General features: G+C 44.0%; 1 non-coding gene across 1 annotated transcript; it reads right to left on the bottom strand.

Moving 5' to 3' along the window:
- Nucleotides 1–11274: 11274 nt before the first annotated feature.
- Nucleotides 11275–11393, bottom strand: LOC133363529 (5S ribosomal RNA). Its single transcript, XR_009757697.1, has one exon. It is a non-coding gene; the product is annotated as a 5S ribosomal RNA (ribosomal RNA).
- Nucleotides 11394–24167: the final 12774 nt, after the last annotated feature.

The raw sequence follows: 24167 nt of genomic DNA on the forward strand, positions 1-24167 counted from the left end.
CACGGGTGACCAGCCCCTGCTTGGGACAAGGGCAAGCCCCATCTGCTTACCCCTTCCGCCAGCCACACCCAGTAGGTGAGTAGGGGGGCCTTCCCACGTCATCCCCACCCGGAACCGTATAATCCCTGGGTAGATGAGGATAAATTGGCCCCAGAAGCAGCCCATATCCTGCTCTAGAGCCGTAAAGCCCTGAGAGACAGGCCCTCCGGAACTGCCAATCACCTCCAAAGGTGCCTAAGGGGGCCACCGAGCTGTCCTTACCTATTTCCCTTTCCGCACCTTCCCACACCAGTGCCCCAATTATAAACTGCCCTCCTAGGGCAATTAAACTTCGACCATAACAAAATAGCCAAATTAGCCAAATTCACCTATTAATCACAACGCCCCCTAACCCGATTCCATCCCACTCTCACAGTGTGGAGTAGGCAAAAAACCTGCCCACCAAACAAGGGTGGGCAGGGTAAAAATTCCTGCTCGGTCCCGAAGCGACCATTGAACACACTATAAGAGAGGGAGGGCAGGGTGGGCGTTGCTCGTTGAAAGAGGAGGTAGGAGGGGCGGCCTGGCCTTAAATAGGCCCATGGCCCCTCCCCTCCCTGCCGCACATCACGCACACATAACGCTGTGACACATGACATTGCCCTTAACGAAGATGGCCGCGGCAGCATTGCTCCCTCCTCGCAACTATGCCCCGCTTATCCATGCTGCGCAGGTAAGTGGGGCTTCATTTGTGAGTGAAGGGGCGAAATAAGACAAGGACACATCAGCTTGGGTTGAACAAGGGCCACTTTATTAAACTATACAAAAACACCTTTTAAAGTGACCTGCAGAGGGAAACCTAGGTGCGGAACTATATATAAGCAAGCATCTTGCCATACAGCTCACAGGCGACCAGCCCCTGCTTGGGACAAGGGCAAGCCCCATCTGCTTACCCCTTCCGCCAGCCACACCCAGTAGATGAGTAGGGGGGCCTTCCCACGTCATCCCCACCCGGGACTGTATAATCCCTGGGTAGATGAGGATAAATTGGCCCCAGAAGCAGCCCATATCCTGCTCTAGAGCCGTAAAGCCCTGAGAGACAGGCCCTCTGGAACTGCCAATCACCTCCAAAGGTGCCTAAGGGGGCCACCGAGCTGTCCTTACCTATTTCCCTTTCCGCACCTTTCCGCCACAAAAAAGGGACAAATCTCTATTTAGTCCCCTTTTACCCACTGCCGAGAAGCACCTCTCGCAGACACCTCTGCAGGTCTGCCAAAAAGATGTTACCTGCGTTAGACAGGTGAACGCCATCGGCCCTGTACAGTTCACCCATCCAATGCTGAATGCAGGGTGTGAAATAGCCAACCCCCCTGCCCCAGAATAGCCAACCGAATTTGCCGGTTGACCTTCTTTCGCGCTTGGTCCATCCCTATCGGGCTCCAGACACCACGCCAAACCCTTCGCGGGAGTATGTCTGACCAAAGCAGACGTACCCAAGGCCGACGTTGCCTTATTAACTGCATGCCATGCATGCCTGCCAAACTGAGGGCCATGCCCTTTCATTGCAACTGAGGGCCATGCCCTTAAGTAACCGAGGCCATCGTTGCCTCCTGAACTGCATGTCCACACATGCCTGCCAAACTGAGGGCCATGCCCTTCCGTTGCCTCCTGAACTGCATGTCCGCACATGCCTGCCAAACTGAGGGCCATGCCCTTCCGTTGCCTCGCCAACTGCATGTCCGCACATGCCTGCCAAACTGAGGGCCATGCCCTAAGTAACCGAGGCCATCGTTGCCTCCTGAACTGCATGTCCGCACATGCCTGCCAAATTGAGGGTCATGCCCTTCTGTTGCCTCACCAACTGCATGTCCGCACATGCCTGCCAAACTGAGGACCATGCCCTTAGGTAACCGAGGCCATCGTTGCATCCCGAACTGCATGTCTGCACATGCCCGCCACCTGAGGGCCTTGCCTCAAATACTGAGGTCATTCCCAACTCGGGGAATCACCACCACATGCGGAGATGTCTGCACTGAACCAAGCTGGAACAAAGTGGGTAGGAGCCCGTCCCAAAGTATTCCTCGCCAGCCAAGCCACCACACTGCAGCCCATTGACTGAGGCCTAACTGTAAGCCCAGGATAGGGTGCGCAGCTGCTCCATCCCTGTCCAGCAACATTGCCAGTCCATCAATGTTATACAGATACAACTCCCTTCCATGGAGACATCTGATTACTGGAGGGCCCGTCGAGACAAATCTCCCTTGGATCCGGCCACCACCTCACCTATCCAAAAAGCTCCAAAAACCAGCATAAGGGCTGCCGCCTGGAATAGTCTGGCTTCATAGCTTGAGGAGCATACTGTTTTTCACTGGCCCACCATACTCAATAAAATGTCCCGTGAGAAAGGGCAACGGGGATCGAGGGTGGCAGGGTGTTCTCTAGCCTACCCAGCTAACATAAGGTGGACTCTGAAGTCCCTGGAATAAGTGGGAAAATCATCAGCCTTTACCTCGAAGTGCTTGGACTGAGAGGCCCAGTCTCCAGCCATTCACTAGGCAAACCCAGCAGGTGACTCACTGAATAGGCCACTCTGGTGCATAGCCCTTGCCGGCCCAGAAGTCCTGGGAAAAACCCCTCCTGCATTCTGATAGCTGTTGAGCATGCTGGGGCGACAGACCGGCTTATGGCCATCTTTGACTCTGCTCCCCAATCTCCCAATGTGCGGTTGCACAGCACAGCTGAACCGCTCCACCTGAGTCTACCTTACCATGCCCCAAAAGAAAACCTTAAAATCTGGGCACTAAAGAACAAAGGAACATACAAGGGCCATAACCCTACCTAAAATGGACAGTTCCCAAGCCTCACTGCCTATAAGTCCAAGCCTGCAGCCAGCACAAAAAACCCCGATGCATCCACGGACTTCCAGTTCTACCTCCCAGCCCCACCTAGAGATGCTATGGACCTTCAGCCTGCAGTTCAGAGGCTCTAGCCCTGAGCTATGTCACGTAATTCTACAGCAAGTTAGTTAGTTCTTCCCCAGGAGTGTGGGAAAACTAGACCAAATGATTTGGGCAAGAATATAAAATGTAACCTGCAGTTTGGCTCTAATTTCTTGATCAATATTTGATCACAACAAGCATTAAATTATTATACAGCCACAAACCTGAACCTGTAGTAAGGCTGTGGAAGTCCTGCTATGACCTCATAAACCACCGGAAAAGACCTCTAATACCTGGAGGGCAGACAAGAAACACTTTCTTGGCCTAACTGTCATGAAACCCTTACTGACTGACCACATGAGTATGATTGGTGGTGAATTAGGTGGTATGCCCAGGAAGGTTAAAACCGGGCAGGATGGTCCATTGACACAGCCATTAAGATGAACCAGTTACATAGCCATTCCATAATCTGTGACATCAGGTGTTAACATGCATCCAAATTTTTTATTATTATTATTTTTTATTATGTTTTTTACCCTCTCATCCCGACAGCCCCTTCAAGGAAGGAGCTGAAGCGCTCCATGCGAGAATAGAGCAGCCTATATGTAATGCTCTACCTCATAGAATTGACTGAAAAGGCAAAAACCCAGCAGCTATAAATTCCCTTGTATCCCCACAGTAGATGAAAAAACAGATTAGATGTCATACTTTGCCATAGGCAGTGCATTAGCTAACTGGTAGGAAGCCATTACTGATTGCCATTGCGTCTAAGCCCAAGACAAATTTAAGAGTGCAGTCCCTTAAGGCAAGCCCTGAGACTACAACATGGGGTCCAGAAACTGAAAGAAAACCCCATAACAAAACAAACCTCCCCAGGAACTGGGCAGTCTGCAAGCAAGGTCCCAGTACCTCGAGCTTAACAGGGGAGGGACGCTTTCCTTGAGCAGCTACTGCTGGGTGCTTCTCCTCACTGCTGTGAGGGCCACTGGCCTCATATTTCCCTGTTTCACATAAAGAAAGGAAATAATTTATGAGTAAGCACACTTTCCCAGCCACCATTTTAGTGCAGCTAACCCAGTTCCCCAAAGCACAGATACTGGAGATATGGCGCTGCCACCCATATTTGGCCCATTGCAGCGGCCTCCCCCTTGTAGGCTTCCAAACACCTATCATAATAGATGTCCAAAATGCAAAATTAACATCCTATATCCCTTTCTAGTAAATGATATCATAAATCCAAGAGCAGCAGATGCCGAGGATGTGTTGCTGTCACCAATATGTGGCTGCACTATAGCAGGTTTTCCAACACATATCAAAATAGATGAGCCAATGCAACAGTTGCACGCTATATGTAATTCCAGGTAATGATATCAGAAGTCCTAACTAAAATGTAATTTCAGGTAATGATGTTTCATTGTTGGTGCCACAATCCTCAGTAAAGGGGGAGAAGAGTCTGCCTGGACCTTAAAAGGCAGCCCTATGTCAATAAGAGTCTAAGATACTCTAATATGAGGGATCTCTATTAGGCAAATCGGGCTTTCCTCTTTATTCCTATTCCCCAATCAATATGATTACCATCTGCTAAACTTTCCATTCCTAACTAAATTCAGGTAAATGCCTCTTCTGTCTCAGAGTGAACAAATAGCCTGAAATTAACACTTGGAATGCAAAAGGACCGCTCACTTAAGATACAGCGATTTAGACATTTTCTAGCAAACTGTTATCTCCGCCCTTATTATCATATAACTATGAAAGGCCCAAAGGCTAAAAAGGCTCACTAGGCCCCACCAATATACTAGTATGTAGTATAATAAACATATAATTAAGTACTTCAAACCTCATACATGCCTGGGCCTAGCAAGAAGTTGTACCTATGCCTGGCCCTAGCAAGAAGTCATAAGCCTCACAAAAGGGCTCTGCCATCGCATCATGCATCCACCCTGTAATAATATAATAAAGAACCAACCTGCGTATATCATCAGGGGGGGCTAAGCTGGATAACCTGAGGGGGTGGGCAATCCTCCCCCTATGTCTGGGCCTAGCAAGAAGTCATAAGCCTCACGAAAGGGCTCTGCCATCACCTCATGCATCCACCCTGTGTATATCATCAGGGGGGGGGCTAAGCTGGATAACCTGCAGGGGTGGGCAATCCTCCCCTTATGTCTGGGCCTAGCAAGAAGTCACAAGCCTCACGAAAGGGCTCTATCACATCATGCATCCACCCTGTAATAATATAATAAAGAACCAACCTGTGTATATCATCAGGGGGGGCTAAGCTGAACCTGTTGGGGGGAGAGTGCTCAGAGGGGACTTAAACTAGAAGGATTAGATACAATTTCTTTTGTTCGTCCCTTTTATTCTGATTTATTTTTAATTTCCCTTTATGTGCATGAGTCTATCTTTAACCAGTGTATTAGCATGACTATATTTAATTTTGTTTGTATATCCAGTATAGTCTCATTTATTTTTAAACTTCCTGTGTCTTTCTTTTAACCAGCAGCAGCACTAACGTCGCGCTGCTCAATAAAAAGCCTCAATCAACCCCTCCACAACTGCTAGGTGTAGGGTTGCCAGGTCGGAACCATCCAAAAACCTGAGAAAATGGGGGCGGGCCCTAGTGACGTCAGGGGGTGGGCCCTAGTGACATCAGGGGGCGGGCCCTAGTGACATCAGGGGGCGGGCCCTAGTGATATCATTAAACATGATACATTGTATCAACCACAGTTGCTTGGAGCATACCATTCAAAAAAAATTCTCTGGAGATTAAAATAGAAATCTTACCTAAAATAGGGTGTTCCTAGGTCCATCTGAAGTGACAAGGTCATTCTTTCTCACAAGCTTAGGGTGATGCAAAATGGAAATGGACTGCCTTCAAGTTGATCCCAGATAGGGTCTTCATGGTAAGCAGTACTCAGACAGAGGTGGTTTACTATTGCCTTCCTCTGAGTCTGAGAGGCAGTGACTGGCCCAAGGTCACCCAGGGAGCTTCATGGCTGTGTGGGGATTCAAACCCTGGTCTGCCAGGTCACAGTTCAACACCTTTAGGGAACATTTAATCTAGCTTACTTGCTTCTGGGAAGAAGGGTTTACGTGCCCTCAGGCCAGCCCATTATTGGAAGAAAGGAGCTTAGTGTTGCAGAGACGTTAGATGGGAGCACAGATAGATGCCCCTGAAGGCAGCAACTGTAAGCATGCTTATTAAGGAACTAAGCCCCATAGAACTCAATAGGACTTACTTCTGAGTAGATATGGTTGCAGCCATGTTAAGGACAAGGGAGGGCATTCTAGGCAAAACAGACAAATAATTGGGTGTCAGAACAAATTAAACCAGAACTATCACTAGAAGCTAAAATGATGAAACTGAGGTTATCATACTTTGGACACATCATGAGAAGACATGATTGACTAGAAAAGACAATAATGCTGCGAAAAACAGAAGGGAATAGAAAAAGAGGAAGGCCAAACAAGAGATGGATTGATTCCATACAGGAAGCCACACACCTGAACTTACAAGATGTGAACAGGGTGGTTCATGACAGATGCTCTTGGAGGTCACTGATTCATAGGGTTGCTATAAGTTATAATCGACTTGAAGGCACATAACAACAACAACAAACCTCCCTAATAGACTGTGGGAATGCTGTGGACACAATATATTTCAACTTTAGCAAAGCTTTTGACAAAATGCCACATGATATTCTGATTAGCAAGCTAGCTGAATGTGGACTGGATGGAACAGCTATTGGGTGGATCCACAGTTGGCTACACAATCATATTCAGAGTGCTAATCAATGGTTTCTTCTCAACCTAGGGGGGGTAACTAGCGGGCTACTATAGGGCTTTGTCTTGGACCCAGTGCTCTTCAACATTTTTATTAATGACTTGGATGAGGAGGGGCAGGGAATGCTTATCAAACTTGTAGATGATGCAAAATTGGGAGGAATACCTAATTCCCTGGAAGACAGAAACAGAATTCAAAGGGATCTTAATAGGCTGGAGCATTGGGCTAAAAACAGCAGAATGAAATTTAACAGGGATAAGTGTAAACTTCTACACCTAGGAAAAAGAAACCAAATGCAGTTATTAAGATGGGGGATACTTGGCTCAGCAATACTACATGCAAGAAGGATCTTGGGATTGTTGTTGATCACAAACTGAATATGAGCCAACAGTGTGATGTGGCTGCAAAAAAGGCAAATGCTATTTGAAGCTGCATTAACATTTGGAGGCAATATGCCTCTGAAGGCTAGTTGCGCTTATTTATTTTATTTATCTATTAAACTGATATCCCGCCCTTCCTCCCTGAAGGGTCCTGCTTGCAGGCTTCCTATTACGGTTGGGGTGAGGAACTAGATGTTCTTATGTCCTTAAGGGAACCTGAAAACTACTGAAAGGTACCAGGAGAACAGATGGGCCCAACTCCTGCTGTGCAGCTCCCAGCACGGGCGGATGAAGCAGGGTGGCCAAGGCAAACTAAGACTCCGAGCCCTGACCTGAGGCAGGATTGGACCAGATGCGAGGATCCACTTCATTTACCCAGGAATGTTGGATGCAGACCCATGGGTGCTCTCTAGCCCAGTGCTGTCTGCACTGGCAGCGGCTCTCAGGGCTTCAGGCAGGGGTGTCTCTCAGCCCTACCTGGAGATGCCGCTGAGGACTGAACCTGGGCCCTTCTGCATGTGCAACAGTTTCCCTAAAAATAAAGTAAGATTCTAGTCCTTATGGTTCTGAATGAAGGGTGATTTAAACAGGGAGCTGCTTTATACTGAGTTAGGCCATTGGTCCATCTGGTTCAGCATCAGCACTGTCTACAGCGACTGGCAGCGACTGTCCATGTTCTCTACCACTGAGTTACGGCCATCTTCCCTTGATTTAAAATGGGGGGACGGGCTCTGGCCTGCAGGTCCCCCAATATCACCTGCTCCACAGGCTCTTCTCAGGCGGGAGGGTGTTCAGCACTGGGCAGTCTCTGCTTGAGGAGAATTTTGAAAGTGCACATTGGGCAAGCTGGCAGCTGACCCAAGGCATCTCCTCAGGCCACTGACCCACAGACAAAGCCAGCTGGGGCCTCAGGTTGATTTGGCTGCTGGTGGTCAATGGCTCTTGACAGACAAAAAGAGGCTTCCTACTCTGCTGTGGGGGGCTTTGCACGCACACTGAGAGGTTTAACTTCCAGAGTCTTGAGTGGAGGCAACTCAATGCTGAAAAAAGACTAGAAACTTGTTAGCAGAGTTAGGTTTGGGATCAAGAGCAGACCCAGCACTGATGTGTGTGTGTGTGTGTGTGTGTGTGAGAGAGAGAGAGAGAGAGAGAGAGAGAGTGAGTGAGAGAGAGAGACTTTCCCTGTGAAGTAGCAGACTTTTACGCTGCAGCAATAACTGAGGATTCAGACTTCGTAAAATAAGGAACAGCTTGCTTCATTGAAGGAAATACACAATAGATAGGAAAGGGATTCTAGTTCTAGTAAACTACCTGCATTGGAGGTTCATGGACCTGACATGGCCTTTGCCCTCATGCTGCAGGTGAGAGAGATAAAGCAAAGACATCTCTTCTCTTCAAGAGACAGCGAAGAAGCAGGAAGGAGAGAGTTGGAAGGTGTGGTCAGCATTCCTAAGAGGTATCAGTTTTCAGGAAGGAAGATGAGCATATAACCAAAGGAAAGGCACAGCCTAGCAACCTGGAGGTCTCCTCTCTGTCTCCCTCCAGACATGGAAACACCCAAATCGAGTTGCATTTCCACAATTCCAACACAAGTGATGCTTAAAATGGAAACTGTGATTTATCAGGGACAGGGATTAGGAAACAGACATTGTTCCTGGGGAACCTGGCCTGGTTTTCCCTGCCTTCCATCTGCAAGATTCTTTCTTTATTTTAAGACCCACTCTGCACCCACCTGTTCCCGGGGCTGCCAGCTTTCTTTGGGTGGCAGCCAGAAATTCAAGACGTAGAACTTTCATTGTCACAGAGAAGAGGGGATGGGCCTGTTCACCTGCTGAAGTTCCATACACACACAAACCCAGCTGGAAAAATCACATGGCAACCTCATCCTGCTATACATTTTGCTTATTTAAACATTTGGTTTTCAACAATCCAAGGAGCAGTGGCAGACATGGAACCACCAGCTTTCCACAATCAGAAAAGGAAGAGGGGGGGCCAGGGTGTGAGTGTGTGTGTGTGTGTGTGTGTGTGTGATGGAATTTCCTCCCCCAAGGTGTGGTGATGGCCAGAGACTGCTGAGCCCCATCTCTCAAGCCTCTCTCTCTCTCTCTCTCTCAGGCCTCTCTCTCTCTCTCTGGCCTCTCAGGCCTCTCTCTCTCTCTGGCCTCTCAGGCCTCTCTCTCTCTCTCTCTCTGGCCTCTCTCTCTGGCCTCTCTGGCCTCTCAGGCCTCTCTCTCTCTCTCTCTCTCTCAGGCCTCTCTCTCTCTCTCTCAGCCCCCCCCTCTCTCTCTCAGGCCTCTCTCTCTGTCTCAGGCCTCTCTCTCTCTCTCTCTGGCCTCTCTCTCTCTCTCTCTGGCCTCTCAGGCCTCTCTCTCTCTCTCTCTGGCCTCTCAGGCCTCTCTCTCTCTCTCTCTCAGCCCCCCCCTCTCTCTCAGGCCTCTCTCTCTCAGGCCTCTCTCTCTCTCTCTCTCTCAGGCCTCTCTCTCTCTCAGGCCTCTCTCTCTCTCTCTCTCTCTCTCTCTCTGCAATCAGCCGCAGTCCAACCTGCTCCAGCTGCTGCCACCCAGCAGCCTTCTGCTTCCAAACGAGATTCCAAACTGCTCTATCGGCCGCGATGCAAACCGCAGCCAGAAACGCCCATCGCGGCCGCTCCTCCCACCCAGCAGCCATGCGTGTCAATCACGCATGCGTGCCTGAGGGGGACGTCCAAAAGCCGGAGATCAGCCTCTTCACACCAAATATGGCTGGAGGCCGGAGACGGCCCACTTTTGCTGGAGACTCCGGCAGAAAACCAGAGACCTGGCAACCCTAGCTAGGTGGGCGGGGTATCGGACGTGCCGCTGCTAGGCCTCACTACGAGGCCCACTGGTCAGGCCCCTTTACGAGGCCTGCCCCAGTTGTAGCCATGCCACAACGCTACCACCCATAGCTGTTGGGGCTCCCAAAACCCCCGCTGGGGGTAACCAATTAGGCCTAATAGGCCCAACCAACGCCGACTGTCCTGCAGCTTTCTGTGCTATGTCCCTCATCATCCTCTCGTTGCTCGTTGAAAGAGGAGGTAGGAGGGGCGGCCTGGCCTTAAATAGGCCCATGGCCCCTCCCCTCCCTGCCGCACATCACGCACACATAACGCTGTGACACATGACGTTGCCCTTAACGAAGATGGCCGCAGCAGCATTGCTCCCTCCTCGCAACTATACCCTGCTTATCCATGCTGCGCAGGTAAGTGGGGCTTCATATGTTTTGGACTAAAATCCTCCATTAGCCATAGCGAGCATGGCCAATGGGCAGGGATGATGATGATGATACAACAAGTGATAAAACAATAAAAACATATTTAAAACACCCTAAAAACAAAACATATTGAAAACAATTCCAATGTAGATGAAGACTGGAGTAAAGATAGCTACTGAAAAGGCTTGTTGAAAGAGGAAGGTCTTAGGTAGGCACCAAAAAGACAACAGAGATGGTGCCTGTCTGACATTTAAGGGGAGGGAATTCCAAAGGGTAGATGCCACCACACTAAAGGCCCGATTCCTATGTTGTGTGGAATGGATCTAATGATGAGATGGTATCTGCAGAAGGCCTTCATCTGCAGAGCTCAGTGATCGACTGGGTATATAAAAGGTAAGACGATGTTTCAGGTATCCTGGTCCCAAGTTGTATACATCAAAACCAGCACCTTGAACGTAGCCCAGTAGCTTAATGGGCAGTCAGTACAATTGTTTCAGCAGCATGGTAACTTGTTGGTAATATCCTGCCCCAGTGAGCAGTGGACAACTCACCCCAAATCTCCTAATGACCACTCCCAACAACTTCATATAGATGTTAAACAGCATTGGAAACAAGATGATGCGCATCGTAATCCATAACTTCCAGAGGATATTATGGTGGTCACCCCTGGTTTAAGCTCCATCCCTTCTCCAGGACAAATGTAATGGGGACTGGGGAGAGGTGGGGATGTAAAAAGAGGATTCAAGTTGGTGAAATTCATAAAGACTTCCAAATGCAACCTAAACTATGAACATCTCATTCCATCTCCTCTTAAAACTCTATGGTATAGATCTCAAAACCATGTTGTTGTTATATGCCTTCAAGTCAATTACGACTTAGGGCGACCCTGTGAATCTTTTGCATATATTCATAGGATTTTCATGGTAAGAGGTATTCAGAGGTGGTTTACCATTGCCTTCCTTTAAGCCTATGGCACCTGGTATTCCCAGGTGGTCTCCCATCCAAGTATTAACCAGGCCTGACCCTGTTTAGCTTCCGAGATCAGACGGGATCGGACATGTTTGGGGTAGTATGGCCATAGGCCTCAAAACCATGATTGGCGAATAATAAAGTTTGCACCCACACTGAATACCAGAGAATTAAGCCTATGAGTATATGTGACTTCTAGAATACAAATTTTTATTTTTTTTTTTTCAATAATTTTTATTCAAATTTTCATAAAACATACAAGACGAAATCATAAAACATTCAAAGACAAAAAACAAAATCAAAAATAGTTAAACAAAAAAAATAAAAATAAAAATAAAAATAAAAATAAAAAATAAAGAGTAAAATATTGACTTCCCATTTGTCAAAGATCAGATCAGTTATAAGTCTATAATATATAACAATCCTGTCTCTTAAGTCATATTATAAAATCACTTTCCTCCAATAGTTATCTTGCTTAATCATCAAATCTCATAAACATTACTTTATTCTTTCCACAAAAAGTCAAAGAGAGGTTTCAATTCTTTAAGAAATATATCTATCAATTTTTTTTTTCCAGATAAGCATATCGATTAATCCATCTCATTACTAATTATGATAATCTTATTGTCATAACCATAGTCAAAATAAACATTTCAATTAATCCATCACATCAGAATCTGTTAGGTTCAGTAATTTCAGTAGCCATTGTTCTATTATCCCTATTAGTTCCATTTTCCATCTTCCATCTTCAGTAGTCTTGTTAAGTCCAGTAATTTCAGTATCCAATCCTCCACCATCAGTATTCCATAATAATCTTGCTGTCAAAGCCATAGTCATATAGTAAGAGTCTGATGGGAATTACCTCCATCCCAAATACCTTCTTGCCATCCATTCTGAATAGGTTGCTGAAATACTGCTGTAAAATCATATCTCTGTTCTTTTTTTCAAAATACACTGGGTCATCTCTTGAAAGTTTTTCCACCGTCACATGGCTGCAGTTAACTCCATAGATTTTCTCTATATTGGGCTCCATCACATCATTCCAGTCCAGAAGACCATCCATGCCATTGATAACTTTATCTCTAGAATCTTCATTAATTTCTTCAGAGACAACATTGAGTTCCAAACAATAGATTTTATTTCTAAAGTCCATAGACTCCAAATCTTTTTCCTGTTCCACGTTTGTTCCAATCTCCGGGGTCTCCTCTCTCACAGGGACCCCTGTTCCAGTCTCCAGGGTCTCCTCTCTCACAGGGACCCCTGTTCCAGTCTCCAGGGTCTCCTCTCTCACAAGGACCCCTATGTCTTTAATCTCCTGTGTCTCCAAACAATAGATTTTATTTCTAAAGTCCATAGACTCCAAATCCTTTTCCTGTTCCACGTTTGTTCCAATCTCCGGGGTCTCCTCTCTCACAGGGACCCCTTCCAGGGTCACCTCTCTCACAGGGACCCCTATATCTTTAATCTCCTGCGTCATTTTACTCAATTCAATTTTCAGCTCCTTACAACCCTGTCGCAGGTTTTGTTTCGTTATCTCAATCTCATCCATTATTTTCTGAAACATAGTTATTTCCAGATTCTCAGCCACTTTCTTAATTGCCATTTTAAAAGAAAAATATAGGAAAACCACTTCTTATTTCAGCAACAATTGGGTTAATACTCCAAACTTGGTGACATCACAGTATAAACAGAGCAGACAGCCTTATCTCTCCATAGTTAAGTAAACAAAATGCAGTTCCCAGGATCGAAACAATTAATGGCAGTTGTCAGGAAACAGATTCGTCAAAATAAAATAGACCAAAAAGAGAGTAATCTCAGACAATATAATATTCTTCAAAATAAAAATCTGGAATAGAAATCCCTCTTCTGTGTATATCTTTAGAATGCAAATCCAGGACAGCTTTTTGCAACAAAAACAGAGATAAGCTATTAATTAGTGCGTAGCAGAGAGAAGTTATGGCTCCCCAGTGAGATGTCAAAAACCGATCAATCTGGCAAATCTCTTTTAAACAGCAACAATTTAAGTCAAGTAAAAGAAAAATATAGAAAGAAGGGTGCTTGCCTGTTAGTGCGTTCTCTCTTAGAAGATAAGGTGAACGTTCGCTTTATCAGATAGAGCTTGCTGTTGAAAATCCGTCCCACCTTCGTCGGCTGGACCTCGTCCCATAAATTAATGAGATCTGGTCGTCCCAACAAAAATAGGCTTTGAGGTTAATCTCTTCGTTTCTCCCTACCCGGGAGAAGTTTAATCAGTCAAAAAAAAAGAAAAAACTGACTGATATATCTGAATAAGCTTCTTTTGAGGCAGGAGCCCGTCTCAAAAGCAGGCACAGGCTAAGTCACCCTTCCCGGAAGTCTAGAATACAAATTTTTAGAAGCTTTCCTTTCTACATACTGCCTTGCTATCCAAGGTAGGGACATTCTTTGTTCAGCAAGATAAACTCCATTAAACAAGACACCATGCACATACAGTATCTTGCAAGTCAAAATGACAGGATCTTAAGCCCTGTCTTAGAGCAAAATGATGGACCACATCACTCACTGATTTGCTACTGATTTGCTACTGATGTTAAATATAATCTGCTCCCAATATCAGCAGTTTCTGTAGCTCTGTAATTTTTTTTGGTTAATATTAATAGACTACATGTTCAGAATAGGCAACTGCAGAAAAATCCATTCCAGAATACATCTTTCCCAGTAACTCTTCTTTTTCCTTTAATGCAGTCTTTTTACTGTGTTTGTTAATCTACCATTTTCCTTTAAACTGAATATAGCTCAGCATTTTCTATACCGGGTGTAGTCAATGTGGAACCCTTCAGATGTTTTTGGTTTCCAACTCTCATTGGCCAATGTTCATCATTGCAGCTGTGTGAAAGACATTTGTGTGAAATGCTGGTATATCTGCTGAAAAAAGCTACCATTCCTTAACACAACAGGTACTGCAGTGTGAAAACATTTTTAGAAATTGGGACAGGGGTGCTACCATTTTAATCGGTTAAACTAATGAAAAAAGCTCCATGTCTGAAAGAAGCCTTAGTGAACAAATTGGAGGACAGTAAAATCACCTCCTCCCAATTCTGCTTTGCCAGGGGATGAGGGTAGCATTTTTACATCCTGCCTGAGACAGAGATGAGGCAAATGACTGGCTTCTCTCACCAGCTCTAGCAAAGATCTCTCAAGATCCCACTGCTAGGCAGCACCACCAGTCACTCCCTGTAATTCAATATTGCCTTGAGACTGTGCCTTAGTCTCATCTTGGTCTATTGATACTTTGTGTCTGGGTGCACTTGAAGGCCACAACCCCCCTGTATCTTTGTGCCTATAAAGAATACAGCCCTGGGTTGCTCAGGATACTTGATGATGTTACACTATCTCTTCACCGCTGCCACCATTGATACTGTTTCCCAACCTTGGTATATGCCCTGCCCACCCTTCTGGTCTGTGTAAACCCAGCCAAGGATCAGGCGTTAGGTAAACCAAAAAATATTTATTTATATACACAGGAATAACAAGATTACTTAAAGGTATAGTTAACAAGCATATGGTTTCATCAGATGCGTTTCTCTATGTTTCTAGTCGTCAGTAACCTGTGTCACTACCAGCCTAATCCAATCCAACCCACAAAACCAACTCCAACCTCCCTCAGAACTCCCACCAACCAAACTCCAACCAACCCTGTCATCCTCTCATTTATACCTTCAGACACTCAAACGCTCAGCCAATCATAATACAACATTCTCCAGCATTCCAGCCCATGTACTCCCCCCTCTCACTTAGTCTATTTACCATATATATTCTAATAAACCCACACTTACCATATTTACAGTATTATAAATACAGGGGCATCACATACCCCACCATAAGAATTTCACTAACAGTTTCTCTCTCCTTTGATCATTTTGGATCCAATTTTTTTCTCATTAATTTATGGAGAATGGTTTAAAGAAATGTGAGAGAATTTTTTTGACACAGCACTAATTCAAAATGAGTTATCAAATGGAATAATTGTATATTCTTATCACAGTTATCCACAGTTTCTTTCATATGTTCCATGTATAATCTTTTGTTTCAGAATTCTTTTTTTAATTACAAGTTAACACAATAAACTAACCTGTCTTTTGAACACTACCAAAATTTCATAAATGCCTACATTTTTCTATATTATGTTCCTTCATTTAAATTATAGATAATTTAAACAGTATCTTAATGCTTAATAATAAAATATCATAAACTGAATAATTTCTAAAGAACTTTGGAGCATATATATAGTAATATAGTATCATTTAGTCTTTGTTAGATTTTTCTGTGAACAAAACTTCGTATCATAGATGTTCTCCCTGCTTAAAGCTTTTTTTTAAAAAAAATCTGACTGATAATATAAAAGGAGCTGATTGTATCAGAAGTTATTTCTAAAAGACCAGTAATGACCCTATGGACAGAAGGACAATGTTTTGCTATTTTCACATTTACCTTTTGAAAATGGGCATTAAAATTACCTGTTTTTCAGTGTGATTCACACACAGAGGTTCCTCTCAGGATTGACTACTCTTTATCATATACATTGGTAGAATATGGTTGGATCACAAAATTTCAGAAAGGATTGTTCTACAGAATCCTTTGCAAAACAGATACTGTGTCTGGAGATTTCCATCACAAAGTGATTAGTGAAAGGTTAAACTAGCCTGTATCTTAAAATAGCAAATTATCAATAGTAATTTCTCACTCTTTTAGATTATACAGCCATGAGAGAGGCTGTATAATATAGCTGTATAATATAGCATTCTGCAATGTTAAATTGGAAATACCTCCTATGCCATTCTGCTGCTTCCCATAAGCTCATTTCAAAACAAGACCTTACAAAACTTATAGTCCTGAACTCAGAAATGCTTGCTTAACAAACCTCTGGGTTTTCATGGTGATACACAAAGCACTCATAGAGAATCAACAGTTCAAAGTGTAAAATAAAGGGGGGAAATCCAGACCCCTCTTGGACTTTTTTCTGTCAGTGGTCTCATAATTTGTCAAAATTAATTAAAAATCAGCCATGTTCACAGAGTACCTGTAATCCTATTACTCCATCGTCTGCATGTTAAAAGTTTTTAAAATGCCTGGCTGATTTTTAATTAATTTAAGAAATTTAACATTGAAGTCAATGATAAGCATGGACATGCTCAGTAAGAACCAAATGTCAGTGTTCTGAAAGCCAAACTCACAGCTGTTTGGCTTGGCTAATCAGGAGGCCATCCACACCAGACCTTTATTTCACTTTAGACAATTATGGCTTCCCCAAAGAATCCTGGGAAGTGTAGTTTGTGAAGGGTGCTAAGAGTTGTTAAGAGACTCCTATTCCCCTGACAGAGCTCCAGTATCCAGAGTGGTTTAACAGTCAGCCCCTCTTCTGGGGATTGTAGCTCTGTGAGGGGAATAGGGCATCTCCTACCAACTCTCTTCCCAGGATTCTTTGGGGAAAATCATGACAGTCTAAAGGTCATGTGTGTGGATGTGGCCAATGACAGCTTTCGCACATGTTACCAAATTCTTCCAAGCTACACAGGAAATGGATTGTACTGTGAAAGACGAACCCAAATTGTGTTTGCATTTTGACAAATTTGTAGGGCAGGCTAATATCTCAGAAAGGAGGTCAGGTCTCCTGCTCCCCTGGACACATTCACTATAGCCGCCCAATTTCCCTGCTGTTAAAAGATTGATAGAACTATCTGTTGGCTGTAGGTACATTCTTAAACCACAAGGGTTTTTTGCCTATTAGTGAATATCATTCTAGTTATTCCTAAAATGAATGATTGAAATCTGTTGGGAAATCTTTCTGGCTGCAGAGACTTCCATGAACGGAAGGGAAAGAAGAGATTTGCAAAAGTACCCTATTTCTCTTGTAGTTCCCCATGCCAACTCCCATCCAAGGCATCCTCCAACCATCTGGACAAGATTATTTCTTTGTGTGAGGGGTTGTGCAAGAAGATGTAGAGGGAAGGAGGAATCGGGAGGAAAAGTCTTCTGCATTTTTCATTTAGAGAAGCCTATGCTGGAATTAATGCCTGTAGTGTGAGTGGAAGGAGAAAACTGGATACAACCTATTACTCTTTTGTTAGTTGTTTTTTTTAAAAAAAGAAGCCAGTATGCTCTCCTCCTTTCAACACTGATTACACTTTTGCACATTCATTTCCTTGCTTTTGTGAAGATGACAAAGCTCACTCCCAATACTGCAGGAGTCCCTTCAAGCTAGGAAATGGAAGATATACTTCTCCATACCATTTTGTGCCTGCTGACATTCCACCTGATTGCCTGTAGCAATCCCTGTAGTTTTGAGGACAACCATCTCTTTCATATCATGTCAGAAACAGCAGTGTGATGTCATGGGCAAATTCTCAAGGGTTGCCACAGCCAACCAGATCAAACAGCAGTGAGAACAAAGAACAAAGACAATGAAGGCCTGAAAGGAGAAGAGCAGCACTCAAAACAATCCAATTTTATTGACAAAGGTAGTCAAAAACTGCTGAAAGAAAGCTTTATCGATACTCTCAAATCCAGACACAAAACATGGGCGCATGTATAGCTCTTAGAAATGCAAAATCTGCAATATCTTTGTTCTTTACCTTGGTGACTAGCAGCCTTTAAATGCTAACAGTCTAATGAACATGAATTCATCTTCAAACTATACAGTGATGCTTTCTCCCATTTCCTAGCAGCCTGGCACTGCTCTTTCTTTATTATCATCATTTATTATTTAAAATTGCCTGGTCTCCTTTTATAATCATGTTAAGTGTCCCTGGGGTCTGAGCATGTATACTAGTGACCATAGTTTTCAAATTCTGTGGAAGCTTTTTTATATCAGTTGCTTTAATTCAATTTTAATTCATTTTCTTGTAAACCAAATAGTGCTTGTGTTCATGGATAAATCACAGAGGGACTTCTGCTTGTTGATCTTTATTTGGGGGGAGATTATCTTTCTGTTGCCAAGCAATTCTTGAAATAGATCTGAGGGTCCAGCAATAATTGCTGAATAGCCAACACCAGACTGATCGTCCAGTGCTCATCTGTTTTGGAAGGCTTTTCTTGCTGCATAGCCTTCAAAACCCTAAGTATGAAACAACATCTTTTAGAACAAAAACAACTGTCTTCTCACCCACTGCATGTTCATGCTAATTGTCCATTGCATGACAATCAAACTAATTACATAGCCTCAGTAGCGGGTGGTGGGTGATGTGACAATGTTTACCTGACCTCCTGGAAGTAAAGTCACATCTGCTTACCAGGAGGGATAGTGGGAGGGGCAAAGTGGTGGTGAGGTTGCTGCTGTGCAAATGCACCAGCAGAAGCACTAAATTGACTCCAGTAGTACATTTGCACAGCATCGACCTCCCCCACACCTTGTCCCTGCCACTCTCCCTTCCAGTAAGTAGCAGCGTCTCTGCTGTCAGGAGGTCTTATAAGTGTCGATGCCCCACCCTGAAGTCCAATACTTCACAGCACTTAAAGCAGGATGGGGAACCTTTTTCAGCCGAAAGGCCACATTCCCTAGTGAGTAACCTTCCAGGGGTTGTATGCTAGACCAACAGAAGTAAAAGTGGATGGAGCAACAGATGTGGTGTTTATCTTTGAACAGTAGGCTAGTACAGAATCATAGAATTGTAGAGTTGGAAGGGGCCCATAAAGCCATCGAGTCCAACCTCCTGCTCAATGCAGGAATCCAGATTAAAGCATACCTGACAGGTGGCTGTCCAGCTGCCTCTTGAATGCCTCCAATGTTGGAGAACCCACCACCTCCCAACGTAATTGGTTCCATTGTCATACCGCTCTAACAGTTAGGAAGCTTTTCCTGATGTTCAGTAGAAATCTGGCTTCCTACAACTTGAGCCCATTTTTCCTTGTCCTTTACTCTGGGACGATCGAGAAGAGATCCTGGCCTTCCTCTATGTGGCAACCTTTCAAGTTCTTGAAAAGTGCTATAATGTCTTCCCTAAGTCTTTTCTTCTCAGGGCTAAACATGCCCAGTTCTTTCAGTCTCTCCTCATAGGGCTTTGTTTCCAGTCCCCTGATCTTCATCATTGCCCTCCTCTGAAATCATTCCAGTTTTTCTGCATCCTTCTTGAAGTGCAGTGTCCAGAAATGGATGCAGTACTTGAATGAATGAATTTATTTATTTCGGCCGTAGACCAGCAAATGCAGTACAAAACAAATTCGCATTATAAAATAAATATTTACGGAGGGAAACTTAAGTTTACAAAACTGTATCATTAAAACTAATTATTAATAGAAACTAGTGCTACGTTTTAAAATCTTTAACTAAGACCCTCCTATGAGCAATAGCGGCTGCACAGAATTTCGCCACCATATCGGTAACCCCTGGGAACCGATCTGCAAGTAAGCTGTAAACATATGTTGCCTCAGGGGCCCTCGACATTTTAGACAGACAGGGGTAAATAGAAAGGTCACAGAAATCATAATATAGTGGGCAATGTAATAAAACATGGTCCACAGATTCCACTGCCCCGATCTCACAGGGGCAAACCCATTCAGAATAAGGGACTCTCTTATACCTCCCTTCCAACAGTGCTGATGGAAGTACGTTAAGTCTCGCAAGTGTGAATGATTTTCTATACTTGGCAATATTCAAGTTAGTTAGATAGACCACAGGCACGAAGGATTTCATGCTGGTCCGATAGAAGGGATATGCTGCCACACAGCTCAGGTTGTTTTGTAGCTCTATGTCTCTAATTCGTTGGCAGATTATTTCTTTGGCCTTGTAATAACCTAGGTCTAAGACCACTTCCATCGAGAGTCCAAGGAGGTGTAATTTGTTAGTCATGGAGTTTTTCCACTGTGATTGGAAGGTATCTATTAATGTTAATGGGGCCAATCCTGAGAGAGAGAATATCATTTTTAACCAAAAGTTAAACCTGTAAATCCACGCACATGTCTCTATCGAAAGCGACCCAAGTTCTAGGTGTAACACTACATTGGATACACAATTAGGTACACCAAGAATACTTCTAAAAAATTTGGATTGTATACATTCAAGTGGGGAATAATTACTCTGTGTACAGAGCTGTGAGCCGTGTAACATTTGGGAAATAACCTTTGCGTTAAACACCTGTAAAGCCGAGGGGATATGCTGGCTGCCTTTAGACAGAAAAAAATGAAAGTACTGCTCTTACACTTCTCTGCATGTTCTCAGCCGCATTATTCATTTGCGCTGTCCACGAGCCCAAGGAGTGGAATAGTATTCCCAGATATCTGAAGGCTAAGACCTGTTCAATCAAATAGTTATTTAGTTCCCATCGGTGTTTGGTCCTTTTCCAAGTAAAGACCAGGATCTTAGATTTATCATAATTGATTTCCAACATTTCTTCTGTGCAGTAGGCGGTTAGCGCTCTCAGGAGATGCCGAAGACCCACGTTTGTTAAGGACAAAAGAACCGCATCATTGGCATAAAGCAGGGCAGACAAGGTCCTACTTGCCAGTTTAGGGGGGTGAGAATTCACAACCGCTAAGCTTTTAATTAGGGAATTAATATAAAAATTAGATGCAGTATTTGAGATGAGGCCTAACCAGTGCCAATACTTCATGTGATTTGGAAACGATACTTCTGTTAATGCAGCCTAAAATAGCATTTGCCTTTTTTGCAGCCACATAACACTGTTAGCTCATATTCAACTTGTGATTAACAACAATTCCAAGATCCTTTTCACATGTAGTATTGGTGAGCCAAGTATTCCCCATCTTATCACTGTGCATTTGGTTTCTTTCTCCTAATTTTGCACTTATCCCTGTTAAATTTTATTCTGTTGTTTTCAGCCCAATGCTCCAGCCTATCAAGATCACTTTGAATTTTGTTTCTGTCTTCCAAGGTATTAGCTATCCCTCCCAATTTTGTATCATCTGCAAATTTGATAAGCATTCCCTGCACCTCCTCATCCAAGTCATTAATAAAAATGTTGAAGAGCACTGGGCCCAGGACCAAGACCTCTGGTACCCCACTCATTACCTCTTCCCAGTCTGAGAAGGAACGATTGATAAGCACTCTTTGCATACGATTCTGTCACCAACTGTGGATCCATCTGATAGTTCTTCCATTGAGTCCACATTTAGCTAGCTTGCTAGTCAAAATATCATGGGGCACTTTGTCAAAAGCTTTGCTGAAGTTGAGATATATTATGACAGCATTCCCACTGTCTACAAGGGAGGTTTCCCAATTAAAAAAAAAGATAAGATTAGTCTGGGAGTATTTGTTATTGATAAATCCATGTTGACTTCTAGTAATTACTGTATTGTTTTCAAGGTGCTTACAGATTGACCACTTTATAATCTGCTCCAGAATTTTTCCAGGGATCATTGTCAGGCTGACTGGTTTGTAGTTTCCAGGTTCCTCCTTCTTGCCCTTTTTGAAGATAGGGACAACATTAGCCCTCCTCAAGTCATCCGGCACTTCACCTATCCTCCATGATTTCACAAAGATAATAGACAGTGGTTCAAAGAGTTCTTCAGAGAGTGACTTCAATAATCTAGGGTGGACTTCATCGGACCCTGGACATTTGAACTCGTTCAAAGTGATTAGGTATTCTTTGACCATTTGTCTATCAATCTCAAGCTGCAATCCTGCCCCTTCAACTTCTCATTTGCCAGGATTGTCATAGACCCTCTTTTGTGAGAAGACTGAGCCAAAGTAGGAATTGAGCGGTTTTGCCTTTTCTCTGTCATCTGTTATCATTTTGCCATCCTCATTGAGTAACCGTATTGCCATTTCTTTTCTCTGTCTTTTACTATGGATGTACCTGAAGAACGCTTTTTTGTTTCTTTTGGCATCTCTTGCTAACCTCTGCTAATTCTCAGCTTTAGCCTTCCTAATGCCATCCCTGCATTTCCGTGCTACCTGTCTGTACTGTTCCTTTGTGGCCTAGCCTTCCTTCCACTTCCTGTATGTGTCCTTTTTTGTTTTCAGGTCATCTGTAAGCTTTCTATGAAGCCACATTGGCTTTTTCTGCTGTCTTCCCCCTTTTTTCCTTGGTGGAATTGTTTGCTATTGTGCCAGTAGACTTTCCTTTTTCAGAAATTCCCACCCATCTTGGATTCCTTTTCTCATTAGGGTCACTTGCCATATGACCTTACTTACCATTGTTCTGAATTATTACAATTGTCTTTCCTGAAGTCCAAGGTACATTTATGGCTACTTTAAGCTTTTGCTTCCTCTAAAATTAGGTTCTTAAGTATAGCATGGTCACATTTCCTAAGAGTTCCCACAATTGCCACTTCATCCACCAAGTCATCTCTATTGGTTAGAATCAAGTCAAGGATAGCTGATGCTCTAGTTGCATCCTCTACTCTCTGTAGGAGAAAGTTACCTCCAACAAAAGTAAGGAATTTCTTGGAGGTACCGTGTTTTGCAGAATTTGTCTCCCAACAGATATCAGGGTAATTGAAGTCCCCCAGTACTATTACATCATGCCTCCTCAAAACACTGGCAATTTGCTTTGCAAAAGTTTCATCCTCATCTTCTCCTTGATTGGGTGGCGTGTAGTAGACTCCAAACACCATGATCCTTTTATTCCTTGCCCCAAGCTCATCCTCCTGTATTTCTGTGCAGGGATATATATTTGTAATTATAGCATGACTCTGCCTCCCTTTCTATTCATTCTGTTCTTTTTGAATCAGTTATATCCGTCAATCACTGTATTCCAGTCATTGGAGTCATCCCACCAAGTTTCAGTTATACCTATCAAGTCGCATTTACTCTCCTGTATTAAGAGTTCAAGTTTGTCCTGTTTGTTTTCCATAGTATACATTAGTATACAAACATCAAAGACCATATGATTTATGGCCTGGCTTCCTTCCTACATTGTTATGAAGACTATTACTGGGCCCCACTATAGTCATTCCCTCAGCTCCTCTTACTGTGCACAACACTTTGTTAGTCGTTACCACCAATTTTATGTCTCCCTCCCCCTTAGGGTTCACTTTAAAGCCCTCCTGATGAATTTTTCCATTCTGTGGCCAAACACATTATTCCCAGTCCTTGTGAGGTGCAACCCATCACTTGCCAGCAGTCCATCTTCCAGGAAGCATGGCCCTTGGTCCTAGAATCCAATCTCTCATGTCGGCACCACCTTCATAGCCAGTCATTCATCAGAGTATTTTTCTTTCCCTTTCCACATCTCTTCTAAATACCAGAAGGATGGATAAGAAAACTATCTGGGCCCCAAAGTCCTTGAGCTTCCCTCCCAGAGTTTCAAAGTCTGACATGATTTCTTCGTAACTGAACTTGGCAGTATCATTTGTTCCCACATGCTTGAGAAGAAAGCGATATCTGTCAGTGGGCTTTATGAGTGATGGCAACCCTTCCATCACATCTCTAATCCATCCTCCAGGGAGATAGCATACCTGGCGAGTCCATGGATCTTCTCAGCATACTACTATTACTCTTCTCTTCTCCTTTTCGTGAAACATGGTTTCATTGCCTCTGCATGACTGAGCTTCAATCTCTCTCTTGCTGTCGCATGGGGTCTCCTGTAATTTTTCCCCTGCAGTTTGTCCTCCAGTCTCATCCTCAAGTGCCTGGAAGCGGTTCCATAGTTCCACTGGTGAAGGATGCCTTCTAGCTCTTCTGCTCTTGTCACCCTTTTCCACGGAGTTTCCTGCATTTCATTGTTGGTCTTCACAACAGTGTTCTCTTCTACTTCAACATGCTGTTCTTCCATCTCCTGTACTTCTCTTTGTTGTTGTTGTTCCAGCATTCTATCTAAGAACTCTTCATCTTCTGTTATGCTCTTCAGTGTGGCCACCCACCATTCCAGGCCCTCACTTTTTCCAGCCATGCAAAAGTCAGAGGTTTCTAACACACACACACAGAGACAGACAGACAGACAGACAGACAGA

Source organism: Rhineura floridana, chromosome 8 (genome assembly GCF_030035675.1).
Source record: "Rhineura floridana isolate rRhiFlo1 chromosome 8, rRhiFlo1.hap2, whole genome shotgun sequence".
NCBI classification, from domain to species: domain Eukaryota; kingdom Metazoa; phylum Chordata; class Lepidosauria; order Squamata; family Rhineuridae; genus Rhineura; species Rhineura floridana.